This window comes from Hemicordylus capensis, chromosome 5, assembly GCF_027244095.1.
Source record: "Hemicordylus capensis ecotype Gifberg chromosome 5, rHemCap1.1.pri, whole genome shotgun sequence".
NCBI classification, from domain to species: Eukaryota; Metazoa; Chordata; class Lepidosauria; order Squamata; family Cordylidae; genus Hemicordylus; species Hemicordylus capensis.
The window spans coordinates 237,042,050-237,055,762 of NC_069661.1; the positions used below are offsets into that span (position 1 = coordinate 237,042,050).

A 13,713-nucleotide genomic window follows, 5' to 3' on the forward strand; every position below is an offset into this window, starting at 1 on the left:
CAGCAGCTTCTCCAAGGTTTCAGGCAAGAGTCTTTACAGTCCTGCCTTGAGATGCCAGAGATTGAACATGGGACCTTCTGCATGCAAAGCAGATGCTCTGCACGGAGCTATGCCGCCCCCCCCTCCAGAAGACGGAGCATGCTTTAGATCAGGAGTGCATAACTAAACTTTGGTTTGCACCCCCCACCTTGTGAGCCTCTCTCTCTCTCAACTCAGCCTGCAACCTACCCTAGGGGTCCAGCCGATTGACTGAGAATTGCTGAACTTGGAGATTATTAGGAAGGCTAAACGTTTTAATCCAGCCTGCCTGGATCACAGGCAAGCTTAGAATTCCCGCATGTCTTATCCTAATTACAGTTACATTATCAGTGCTATCAGTGTCTATGGGGCTTTACACAAATAAAATGGGTATCTGTCCTGAGGCATCTAAAATTCAACATGGGAGATAACAGGAAATGGAGGGAAATGGATGCAGGTATGAGAAGAAGGCGATCATATGATTATTTCGGTACACATGCTTAGGCTTGGTTACAGTAGGTTATGGGAACGAAGAGGTTGTGCCAAAGACAGGCAGGGCTTGAAAAATCCCAGGCACCAGGTCGGTATCATGGCACCTAGAAATGTAATTGTGGTGCTAGGATATTCAGAGGTAGAGTTATTTAATAAAATATTTAACTGTCCCGGACAGCCCTCTTTCTGTTCTCAGTATGTTACTTGAAAAGGGGAGAAAGAGACGCCCATTTACTCTCCCTGCACATGTCTTTTGCGAAGTCTGGTAATTTTGTCAAGTGTCTATTGTCTGGCTCCCAAATCTGGGGCTAGCTCCTAGAAGGTCCAAAGAAAATTTGCCCTGGCTTGCTTAACGGGAAGTGTGGATTTTGAAGAGGAATTGTTAAGAAATAAGAGAAGTAGATTCATGTCTTGAAAGGCAGTTCCAGGGACTAAACCACTAAACCGAACTCTGTAAGATGGAACCAAATCAGTTGTAAAGTAACACAAATCTCAAAACCATACTGTAGACTGGGAGTTTCAACACTGAGTCTCCAGATTTTGTTGAACTACAGCTCCCATAATCCCCCACCACAATGGCCAAAGGAGTTGTTGCCCAACATCATCTGGAAATCCAAGGTTTGGAACTCCTGCTGTAGACACTTTCAGGCAAGAATGTTGCCTACACAGAACTCCAACTGAAGAAAAGTTAGGAAAGTTCAGCTTAATAACAAAATTGTTTTGGCACATCAGTGAACATGAAGGAATCAGTTTTGTCTCCTTGCACCAGCCTCTAGCCAGCAGTTCTCACTTTTTGGCTCGCCAGATGTTGTTGGATCACAACTCCCATCATCCCCATTGTGGCTGAGGATAATGGGAATTGCAGGCCAACAATATATAGAGACCAAGACTGAGAACCGCGACTGTAGCCCTTAAATGGGCATGGTGCTGTCCAAGTGAAACAGCAATTAAATGGAATCAAGGCTTATTGGCTATCTGAGAGGCAAGCTCTTTGCAAGTCCCTTGCTTTTGGTTTCTCCAGTTATAAACTGAAGCTAAGTGATCCAACCTGTTGTGAGGTACGTGAACATTTATGATGCCTCTGCTTTCCCACAAGATAGAAATTTTAAGTGAAAGCTCTATGCTTTCTTTATTCATCTATCCAGATGCCGATGTGTTTCTGGGCACAATTCAAGGTGCTGGTTATTTATTACCTTTTAGAGTCCAAGTGGCTTAGAACCAGGATACTTAGAATCAGGATACCTTAGAATCCAGATACATCTCTCCCGGCATATAAAACTGCCTGTCACCTGATGAGACTCTCCTGTGTCTCCCTCCACTTTCTGAGTACAGTTCAGTCATCTTTGTTGAGGCACTGAGAATGTGGAACCAAGAGGTCTACTTGTCCCTGTCACGTTCTGGTTTTCACCAGCAACTGAAAACTGGTTTTGTTTGTATGTTTAGGGAAGCCTTTGGTTTATCCATTGTTAAAGTGTCCAGCCCTAACGTTTTCAGCTGTACTTGGGGCTTCAGATAAGAGGAATCCCTGCTGGATCAGACAAAGAGTTCATCTAGACATGGGCTGAGCAATACATGCACATTACCAAAAGCAAAAGAGGATTTATTTATTATTTAGTAAAGGATTTCTACACTACTACTATGGATATTTATATACTGTATTGCTTTTCAATAAAAACAGTTCTCAAATAGCTTTACATAGCAGAGCAAGAAGACGAATGCCCTGTCCCAGAAGGGCTAACCAGAAACACAAGACTGGCACCACTGACAGCCACTAGAAAAATGCTGAGGTTGAAGAAGGACAGTTGTTCTCCCCTTGATAAATATAAGAGAATCCTCACTTTAAAGGTGCCTCTTGGCTGCATTAGCAGGGGAGTTCTCCTCCTTCCCCACTCAGGGCCACAGTAGAAACAGGCAGAACTGCACCCCTTTTACTAGTGTTTAAACTGGAACTTATTTTGTGTCATCTGAATGAAACTCACTCATCACTTTAATATTAAATAGGACCGAGTATCAACAATATATGGCTTTACACAGAACCGATGATTGGTTTTTCTTCATTGCCGACTGCTAACTTTCATGTTGCCATTTTAAAAACAGTTTCCTCTGTGGTCAGTGCATTATTAATTGATGCCTTCTGCCTAGATTATACCACATGTGGGTAATGCAACACCAAGTAAGGTATAACTTGGAGTGTTGCACAAATATGTGAGTGCAGTGCATCGTGAAGACTGAGAATCACAGCTCAGTGCTTTCTCAAAGATTCCTCCCCCATTTTTGGTTTTTGTTCTGTCTGCCTCTGTTGCTGTCATCACTCAACAGTTAAGTGGGAATGAATGGCAAGAGACTTGAACACTGCAAGAGACTTCCAAGGATAGCCCTTGCAGGAAGTGGCTTCTTGCCACTTGGGTGGGTGACTCAGTTGGCGGTGCCCCCCCCCCCGCGTTAATAGTGACTCAGCATCCTTTTGTGGAATTTTATAGACCCTGTACTGCTGGAGCCCTCCTTTAGATAGTAAATAAAACTTGAAATCAGGGCAATTAAAATTCCAAGGGCATTTTGCGACCTGGCCAGATTCCAATGTGAATTACAGCTCTAAATGCTTTCTAAAGCTTTTAACAAGATAATAGTTTAGGGAGGGGAATCTTTTTGTACTATATTGTGGTTATACTGTGAAACAGCTATCATCTGACATCCCCATAAGTAGCAATGAATACAAAGGCTCTCTATCACTGTTCACTATCGTCCTCCATCACTGTTTACATTTTGTTATTTGAGGAAGATGTGTTTGCTCTGAGAAGGTTCTGGCAGCTGGTTGGTATATTTGGTTGCTGCCGATGTGAGATTCTGCTGATTGCCGTTGTTCTTGTCTTTGATTATTTTATGCCTCTTGCTTTTATTTGCATTTGACCACACAGAAAAGTGTTTTGTAGAAAGAAGGATGAAAGGTAGCAGCCGCTAGTAAACAAAAATTGGTAATCGGTGCTGTATAAAGCCAAACATTATTGACAACCTGTTTATTATTAAATTGATGTTTCAGCCCTTTGTTTTACTTTGACTTTGTTTGGTTTGGTTTTTTTGGTAAAAAGTAAAAGAAAGGGGAGATTGCAGGTTTTGGGATCTCTACATACGAGACACTATAGAGATTAAAATTGGTTTGTGAATATTCTGAAAGTTCCCAATCACAATGTTTGTAACTGATCTGGGCTCAGGTCTTTCCCCCTCAGCCCTTACATTCCAGAAAGTCTGGGGAAATGCATGCTGTAGTGCTGGGGAACTCAATTGTGGCACCCCAGATGCTGTTAGACTACAACTCCCATCGTCTCCAGCCACAGTGGCCGAAGGCTGTTGTGGCTGGGGTGATGAGAGTTGTAGTCTAACAACATCTGGAGACCCACATTGGAGAGCTGCTGTACAGTGAGTAAAGAAGGCATCTCTCTCTATAAGTGGTTAATGCTACATCTGTTTTCCATAATCCAAAATAATATTTTGTAAAGCAGAATGGTATTTACAGCACAACCCTTCCTTACCTGGAAGTAAGTCTCATTAAGAGGGGTCCCTCAATGAGACTGATTTCCCAGCAAGTGTGGGATTTCATCCTTCATCTTTAATAAAAACTTCTGAATATTTGTAATATTTCTGTATTCTATGGGGAGAGTGTGGCTGCCACTTAACTGTGACTAATTTCACACATGCTACTTAAACTGCTTTTGAGCCCGTCCCTTGCTTTTGATGCAGAAGCGTGAAAGTCAAAAATGCAGTTTTAAATGCACTTGTTTCAGGCTTTTATGTTGATCAATGATGACCACACAGCAAGGTAGATTTACAAGCACATTTCAAGTTTCCTATAGTATTTGTCACCTGTGAACAAGTGTTTTTCTGCCTTAAAAGACGTGTTTAGTCCTCCCAACCACCATTTTTAACTTCCACACTTCTGATGACTGTAGAGTCGTGCAATGGTGTTGGTGCAATTTTAGGCATTTGCTCAAAAGTGCTCTAGTGCAACTATGTCTTTTAAAAAAATGTACGCAGCAGAACGGGCAGTGCAGAAACAACCCACAGGGTATTGCACTGTACATGGGCCGCTTAATTACAGGATTATTGTAAGGACATTTTGAAGCACTTTGTACACTCAAGGGAACTATATAAGTGTGTGTTGCTTGGGCTTGACTGACTACTTGACATGGAACTCGCAGACCAAGCCACAAAAGATAGAAACATGCCATTTTTGTAGGTAGGTTCTAGACCTTGCCCAGACCACCAAAAACAGCCAAAACCCTGGTAAAATTCAATACTTTCCCAGAAAATCATTCCCATTGGATAGCATGGGGAATGAGACCTCAGAGAGCTAAAAAGTCTAGAGTCACAGTGAGATAAGTTAAGATGCTTGCAAATTCCAAGTCTTGACTGACAGACATGAAACTCCCAGACCACACCACAAAAGATTAAAAAAAAAACCCCACCAAAAATCTGTGGTTTTTGCAGGTGGGTTCCAGACCTTGCCCAGTCTTCAGTCTACAAATAAAATAAAATAAATCCCAGGAAAATTCAGGAAAAAGCTCCTGTTGGACATCATGGGTCAAGAGACCTCATAGAGTTAGGAAAGACTAGAGTCACAGTGACATGGGGCATTAATATGCTTGCAAACTTTAAGACATTTACCTGTGTGTGTGTGTGTGTGTGTGTGTGTGTGTGTGTGTGTGTGTGTGTAATGCACATACATTTTAATGAAGGCAGGCAGGCACCTAATGTTCTTCCATGCCTGTGATCATGTAGCTGGAAACCTAATGAGTTGTTTGTGTGCTTTCTCCTCCTGCCTCCCTAATCCCCAACCACTTTTAAGATTTTAAAATAGCAGTGTTGGTGCACACCGGTTCCCCCCTCCCCCCCATCTCTGTGTTGTTTTTTCTGGGCAGCAGTATTAAGGCAGTGTGTGCACATGTGCATTCAGAATGGGGGCCTTCCTGATTCAGCCTGAGTAGGATCTAAAATTAACTGAGTGGACATTAAAAAACTTGTCTGTGCGTGCACATGCACATGCCTTAAAGGAAACTCTAGCAACACAGTAACACTTTAAAACAAATTGTTTTATTATTATTGAAAAATTAATACAAAATGCAAATAGTAGTACAAAAATACAAACAGTAGTGAGCACATTTTATAATCAAACATCGAGCTTAATAAATAAACAATGTTTGTAAGTATTCATTTTCTCATGCAAAATAAGACATATAGCAGAAAGGCAATGAAGTCTTATTCCTATGCTTGATAGGGAAAGAAGACTGGCTGACCTACCATGCAGGGGAGGCTGCCCCCTAGTGGCAAGTGGGGCACCACCCTTCCCCCTCCAATCACCCCCATTAACCCCCAATTTCCCTTCTACCTCTGTCCTTCCAATTTTTTGCTTTGTCTTCTTTTGTCTTTGCTTCCTCTGTGTCTTTTTTCGTGTTTTAAGTGGACAATTCCATGATGTTCCTGCAGGGGGCCTCGCTTCCTCTGGCTGGCTCCGCTCCGTTTTATTCCTGTTAACTTTTCTGAAGCTGAGCGTTGGGAAGTCACTGCTCAAAGCAGGATAATTAACATGATCAGCCACTGCCCAGGTTACGGGGCCATTGCCTCCCCGGGCCAATCAAGAATGCAGGTTGAGCATGGGTTTGGCTTGCTGTCTGGGCGTCAACTTCCCAATGGTCAGACAAACCAGAGAAGGACATGTCGGGAAGGCGGTGGCTAGATTGCTGGAGCAAATTATCATTCTGTTGCTGCCTGGAGCAAGAGACTGCCATCTAATTCTACTTTCTAGAATTTGGATTTTGGAAAGGATCAAGTGAGCGCTAATAGTAACACAACATTTAGTTTTGTGGGGGCTGTGTGACATTCTCCCGGAAAGGAGACATTCTCCAAGCCAGTGAACGTTTTGTTCTGCTTAAGACCTGCCTAGTTCCTGATCTATTTTTGCCTTCCTTGATCCCCTCTTTTGAGAGATCCCTAAAGTTTTATTCATTTCAATCAGGCTTTGTTTTCTCCCTTGCTTGGATCCACACACACAAAAAATAGTTCTTGTCTTTCCTTTAGAAGAAGCAGCAAGATTCACTTTGATTTATAAATCTCCAAAGGAAGGACAGAGAGAGAGAGAGAGCTCCAAATAGTGCTTTGTTTTGCACACCCAATAAAGCGTGGGTGGGGGGAGTTCCCAAAGGGAGCAAGAGAGGTGATCCAGGAAGGCAAAAATGCAGGGGGAGGCCGGTGCAGTACAAAGAGCTAACTGGCTTGGCGGAGAGGGGCTGCTTCCAGGGCAGGGGAGATCGTGATGCCCACTTGCCCCCTGTCGTGGCATGGTCCCTGGGAGAGGGAGCAGAGCCAGGGAGCCCCTGCTCAGCCCTTGTGGGTATTACGTTTGTCCGCTGCTGCCAACCTGTTCTCCAGCCGTGGCTAGGGTGTGTGTGGGAAGGAAAGATTGTGCCGTCGAGTCAGTGTCAACTCCTGGCGACCACAGCGCCATGTGGTTGTCTGGTAGAATACAGGAGGGGTTGACCATTGCCTCCTCCCACGCAGTCTGAGATGATGATGCCTTTCAGCACCTTCCTTTATTGCTGCTGCCTGATATAGGTGTTTCCCATAGTCTGGGAAACACACCAGTGGGGATTTGAACCAACAGCCTCCTGCTCTCTAGGCAAGTTATTTGCTCATTGTGCCATTAAGTGGCTGTGGCTAAGCATGAGGCTTTTCCAGCTCTTTCCCACCCCCAGTGCTTTTCCACGATCCATCCCCTTCCTCACCCCTACTACTTCCTTCCATGCAGTCCCAAAGAGCTATAAATAATCAGCCCCCGTGATGCCGTCTGCTTGCCTCATGCAATTGGATTAGTACCCTCCGCTTTCACACCAATTTTATGTTGCTTTTTACTTTCTGAATTTACTTGCTTTCCCTCCTTTCAAACCAAGTTTTATTATTTATTTATCACATTTCTATACCGCCAGATATGTACATCTCTAGGCACGACAGGGGGCAAGTGGGCATCACGATCTCCCCTGCCCTGGGGAGTGTACACAATTTAAAACAATATAAAATAAAAGCAGATTAAAAATCCACAAAACACAATTAAAACAATCTCATAATACAAGTTGTTAAAACAAATTATTAAAATAAATTCTAGTTAAAAGTCTGCAAGAACATGTGCATCTTGAGGGTCTTCCTGAAAACAAACAGAAGATGGAAATGTTCTTATTTCAACAGGGAGCATGTTGAAATAACTGCAAATGGCATATCTTTTGCTGTTTTGCAAACGGCATGTCTTTTCCTTTTAACTTGGGATTTGAATGATATCTATGGCTGTCTTTAAAAAAAAAAAAAAAGCCCCAGAAGTTTTCTGATAAAGTGAATAAAGATTTCTGCTGTCTCTTCTGTATTTGGAATGCATGTGCACATGTACATATTGGGACAATTATGAAAATGTTAAACCAAGATGGTTTGTGTTTGCTAAAGATCAAGGGCAGTCCATGTCTTTTTCACCTGTTTGGATGGAGCCCTAAAAATATACTTTTACAAGCATATGGGAAACACCTATATCAGGCAGCAGTGATATAGGAAGATGCTGAAAGGCATCATCTCATACTGCACGGGAGATGGTAATGGTAAACCCCTCCTGTATTCTACCAAAGACAACTACAAGCCTCTGTGGTTCCCAGGAGTCCACAGGGACTCAATGGCACACTTCACCTTCAATGTGTTTTGCATTTCAAATATGGTGGCAGCTGTGTCAGGACCACCCCCAGTCCCCTCAATCTGTGCCTTCTCTTGATGGGCCGGAGGGGAAGCATTTGCTGCCATTCCTTGCCATGGCATAAGGCCACTTGTACAGGTGGCCATTGCCCAAGTGAAGGCCTTTGCCCAATTGTGATTTTTAGCCAGACTTTTAAAAAAGCAATCTATCTTGGGTTCTCAGCAATCATAAGGCTTGACTTAATGTAAATACAAGGGTTGCTGCAATCCTATGTATAAGCAACTTAAAAGGTATTTCAGTAAGTCAGAAAATATTTTATATTTATGAGGTGACCCCTGATGAGTGATCCCTGTAATCCAGAAAAGGGTACCAAGTAGTGCAGAACATTTCTATTTTAGCTTGCCCCTTTACATGCTTCATTTGGTGTGTGAGGTTTCCCATGAGTAAATCATCCCAGAGGCATTTAAATCACATAGCTGTTCTGGGATTTAATGAGGCTCTTCTCATGATTAGTTGAGAAGAGCCTGGATGGCGTTTGTGGGGAGAGCGGGCTAAACCCGCTCTCCCTGCAGACAAGCATTCGGTCTGCTCTGGCCGCCCACACAACTGTCGGCCACCCACACGTTACGTTATGCACACACGTTATGGAGCCGGCAGGGGCCGGGAGGATCGGGGGCCGCACGGCCCCCGGAAGCTCCAGCATGCCCTGCGTGCATGCTGAGAAACCCCCGAACCGGGAGCAGGGGCGTAACTACCATTAGGCAAAGGGAGGCACATCACATGACTCCCCACCTGCCCATGTTGCACCCCCTATGAATTATGTTGATTCTCTTGGAGATCGGCAGGAGCAGAGAGTAAAAAAACTAGATTCAATGTGAACTAGATGTTCACCGTATTCATAATGGGGATGTGAGTGTGAGTGCACGATCTATTGTGAAGTGTGTTTGTGTGTGTATATCAGCGAGGGCCCATTTTAAAATCTTGTCTCTGGGCCCCCTCCAAACTTGCTACGCCGCTGACCGGGAGGCTGTTTTTCAGCCTCTGGATCGGGGGTCTACTCGTGAGTTGCCACAGCACGGAGCTGCGCCACAGCAACTCACAATCGGAAAGCCCAGATTAGCAGAGCGCTCGCTCCACTAACCTGGGCTTAGGGGAGGATTGTTTAAGCGGGTGACGCGCTTTCGTGAGACCGGGCTCAGCTGCAAGTCCAGTGGTTCTCACCCTCATGCAAAATTGGGCTAGGCTCCCTTAGCCCGATTTTGCATGACCATGAGAATAGCCTCAATGGATCTTTCTACTAGGTTGCTGCTGTAGCCCTTACTGAAGCAAAGGAACATAGAATAAGTCCTTATGCAAGATAGTCTGCTGATATGATGGGAAATATGCTAAAGACTGCACTCATTGTCATCTGCAGCACATCTTGGGGCTCTAGGAGCATTTTGGGGACACCCCCCCCCGAGGCCAGGAGACTTGTTGGAGCCTCCTGGGGTTGGTGGTCTCCTTGTGAGTCGCTGCGCTGCCACATCATGGCAATTCACAAGAACCAAAACAGGGTTAGCAAAGTGCTCGCTCCGCTAACCTCATTTAAGGGGGTGGGATTAAGTGAGCTAACCAGTGGCAGCCATGCAGCTCCCTGCGGTTCTCACGGCCGCTCAAAAGCGGGCTGGGTTCCCTTAGTCACACGGCCGTGTGAATAGCCTCCTTATCCTTTTATGTAGTATTTTAATTTGGGGAAAAGAGAGAGAAACTGGCAAGGTACTGGAGAGGTGATATTGTAAAAAATGCTACGGAAGGCAATCACTCTGTGCTGCTGGGGGCTGAGGCAGGCAGGAGGTGATGCAGAAAGACAGGGTTATATACCACATTATGTGACTGAATCCAAGTCTAGCTGAATCAAAGTCTACAGGTGAAACTCGGAAAATTAGAATATCGTGCAAAAGTCCATTAATTTCAGTAATGCAAATTAAAAGGTGAAACTGATATATGAGACAGACGCATTACATGCAAAGCGAGAGTAGTCAAGCCTTAATTTGTTATAATTGTGATGATCATGGCGTACAGCTCATGAAAACCCCAAATTCACAATCTCAGAAAATTAGAATATTACATGGAAACATGAAGACAAGGATTGAAGAATAGAACAATATCGGACCTCTGAAAAGTATAAGCATGCATATGTATTCAGTACTTGGTTTGGGCCCCTTTTGCAGCAATTACTGCCTCAATGCGGCGTGGCATGGATGCTATCAGCCTGTGGCACTGATGAGGTATTATGGAAGACCAGGATGCTTCATTAGCGGCCCTCAGCTCTTCTGCATTGTTTGGTCTCATGTCTCTCATCCTTCTCTTGGCAATGCCCCATAGATTCTCTGTGGGGTCAGGTCAGGCGAGTTTGCTAGCCAATCAAGCACAGTACACTGTATACTTTTCAGAGGTCCGATATTGTTCTATTCTTCAATCCTTGTCTTCTTGGTTCCATGTAATATTCTAATTTTCTGAGATTGTGGATTTGGGGTTTTCATGAGCTGTACGCCATGATCATCACAATTATAACAAATTAAGGCTTGACTTATCTCGCTTTGCATGTAATGCGTCTGTCTCATATATCAGTTTCACCTTTTAATTTGCATTACTGAAATTAATGGACTTTTGCACGATATTCTATTTTTCCGAGTTTCACCTGTAGATGAGCCAGCATCTAGGGTAGGCAATCAGAGAGTGTTTTTTGCTGCAGTAGCTGGTTGAGATATTTAAGACGGGGAAAGGGTAAATTGTGGAATGTGCTTTGACTGAAGAAGATGCTTTTAGCCTTTGTGTATTCGGACCCCGCTGCCCTCTTCAGGCACTGATGGGAACAGGAATTGAGCAAAACCAGCCCTTGTGACCACATCCTCTCCACCACTGATGTACAGATGAAAATAGGAACAGACTTTGTGCACTTAACACTGTATGTCCTGCAACAAGGATCGTTGCCTCAGCTCACTGGACCTGCCCCCACTACAAATAGTTGAAGACTTTTCCACTTGCAGTATCCAATAGCTTCTGAAACAGATGTGTTTGTCAACTAGCCAGAAATTTTTCTTTCAGACCCAAATGTTTGTTTTTTAATTAGTACCCATTTCCCAGACTATGGGAAACACCTATATCAGGCAGCAGTGATATATGAAGATGCTGAAAGGCACCCTCTCATACTGCGTGGGATGAGGCAATGGTAAACCCCTCCTGCATTCTACCAAAGTCAACCACAGGGCTCTGTGGGTGCCAGGAGTCGACATCGACTCGACGGCACACTTTACCTTTACTCTGAATGGTTAATCTCACAATCAAGCTGGTAGTAAATATAACAGAAGGCTCAACTCACAGTTCTTATTGTCTGGAAGAAAGTTATGGGTGTTGGCAGACGGGAAGTTAGTACACACGAGCATCCAGACTGGCATCCCGACGAGCACTGCATTAGTGCAGCAGTGCCTAACTTCCACACTTAGGTTGTGCAGTCATGCAGAGTATGCTTTTTGACTGTCTCCTTTTCATCTAAAGCCCTTTGTGCTTCCCAAAAATGTGTCCCTGAGGGCCATGTGGCCCTCGGGGCATATTTCTGGGAGACACCGTGGACTTCAGAGGAAAGGGGAGATGATAAAATATCATACCTTGCATGACCGTACAACCTGTTTGTGTCAGAAAGCTAAGTCATGGTCTGAGCCAGGGGGCGCAAGGACTGGGAGAGTCAGGGACTCGGTAGGGATCGAGCAAGGTAGATGATCAGGAGCTAGAGGTCTAGACAGGTCAGGAGCATGCCAAAGCCAAGCAATCAGAGAGTCAGACAGGAGCCAGAGATCAAGAACGAGCCAGGTGAGTAGTCGGGAGCTAGAGCAGGGCTGCTCAACTTTGGCCCTCCTGCAGGTGTTGGCCTATAATTCCCATAATCCCTGACTATTGGCCGCTGCAGCCAGGGATTATGGGAGCTGTAGTTTAAAAACAGCGAGCTTGGGGGGTCTAAGTTGAGCAGGCCTGAGCTAGAGGGTAGGGCAGGTAATCCAAAATCCAAAACAAGCCAAGGGTCAAACCGATCAGACTGGAGAGCTATGAAGACAAGTTCATCAGTATCAAATCCTCGATACTGAGGCAAAGCCTGCCTCAGTCAGGAAACCTCTTGTATTTCCTGCTGCAGGGAAGGGCCAATGAATGATCCCCTAGGACGGAGCTTGTTCGGGGCTTCCGGGGGGGGGGGGGCCTTGGGATCTGCCGCAGTATAGCTGGCTGCCACAGGGGGCAGCAACACACAAGTTCTCAGGGCAGACAGTGCATGTGTGGAAGTCAGGTGTTGCTACACTGGTGCAGCGCTAGTCTGGGTGCCAGCTAGTGTCCCTGTTTTGCCTTTTTGGGATGCCTTTTAAAACTTATTTAAACTTTAAAAGACATCCCAAAGAGGCAAAATGGGGACCATGATTTATTAGGGGCAGGTATTAGAAAATATGGACTGCCCCTGGAAAATAGGGACCGTTGGGGCACATGTGACTGGCAAGCAACCTTGGCTTGGCCAGACCGATTCTAGATAACAGGAGCTGGGCTTTCCAGCCCCTCTTGGTCAATGGAACAGCAAGCCTGCTGAATTTCATTTATTAATGAAAAAATTTATGTCACCTAACCCAAATGGCTCTAGGCAGTTCACATGAATAAAAGCAAATAAAAACAAAATAAATAACTCATTAAAACAGTTAAAATTTAAAACTATTTAAAAGTCACTGAAGGCCAGTCTAAAAAAGAAAAGGGTTTTGCTTCTTTTTTTAAAAAAGGCTGCCAATGATCTCAAGTCTCGGATAGCTATAGGGAGCACATTTTAGGCTCTTTAGCTTCAGCTCCAGTTACATAAATTCTGCAACTTACAGTTTCAATAATTCTGGGAATGAGGGAGTTGTGGTCCCCTAATATCTGGGGATTCAAGTTTGAGAACCCCTGCAAGACATGAGATCCTGGGTAAAAGCTCAAGTCAGTTAGTTTTGCCTACTTGACGATTATCTGTGCACTTGATTGACTCCATAATATTTTCAAAATATAAGCAAGTGCAGGCTGATGGATTTAAAATGTTTGTGTGTCAAAAACTAACTACCGCAACCCATCTGAGCCAGAAAGTCAAACTGAACCTGAACCAAAAACAGATCCAGTCAGGTTGCCACCCCCCGCCAGTGGATGGGGACGGAAGCTGAACTTGGAATTTTGAGGTTGCCTTGAGCCTGTACCAGAATCAAACCCTTGAACACACAAAGTGGAAACTGGTTCAAAATAGTTTAATAATCAGGCAGGGTGTGTTCACACAACCACCTGTAAGGTGAGAGAGGAACCAGTGGCTGCGGGGAGTGTACACTCCTGTTGGTTTTGACTTCTGAACCCACCCAAGTCTAGTTCCCGATCCCAGTTTCTGCCTTATATTTTACCGACTTTGTCAAGCCAACTTCAAATTCTGGTTTCAAGTGGGCACAGAAAGTAGG

General features: G+C 44.5%; 1 protein-coding gene across 1 annotated transcript in view; it reads left to right on the forward strand.

Moving 5' to 3' along the window:
* The window catches only part of WNT5B (Wnt family member 5B), a 156,081-nt gene that overhangs the window by 28,695 nt on the left and 113,673 nt on the right, over positions 1-13,713 (forward strand). The gene's annotated exons all lie outside the window — the stretch shown is intronic.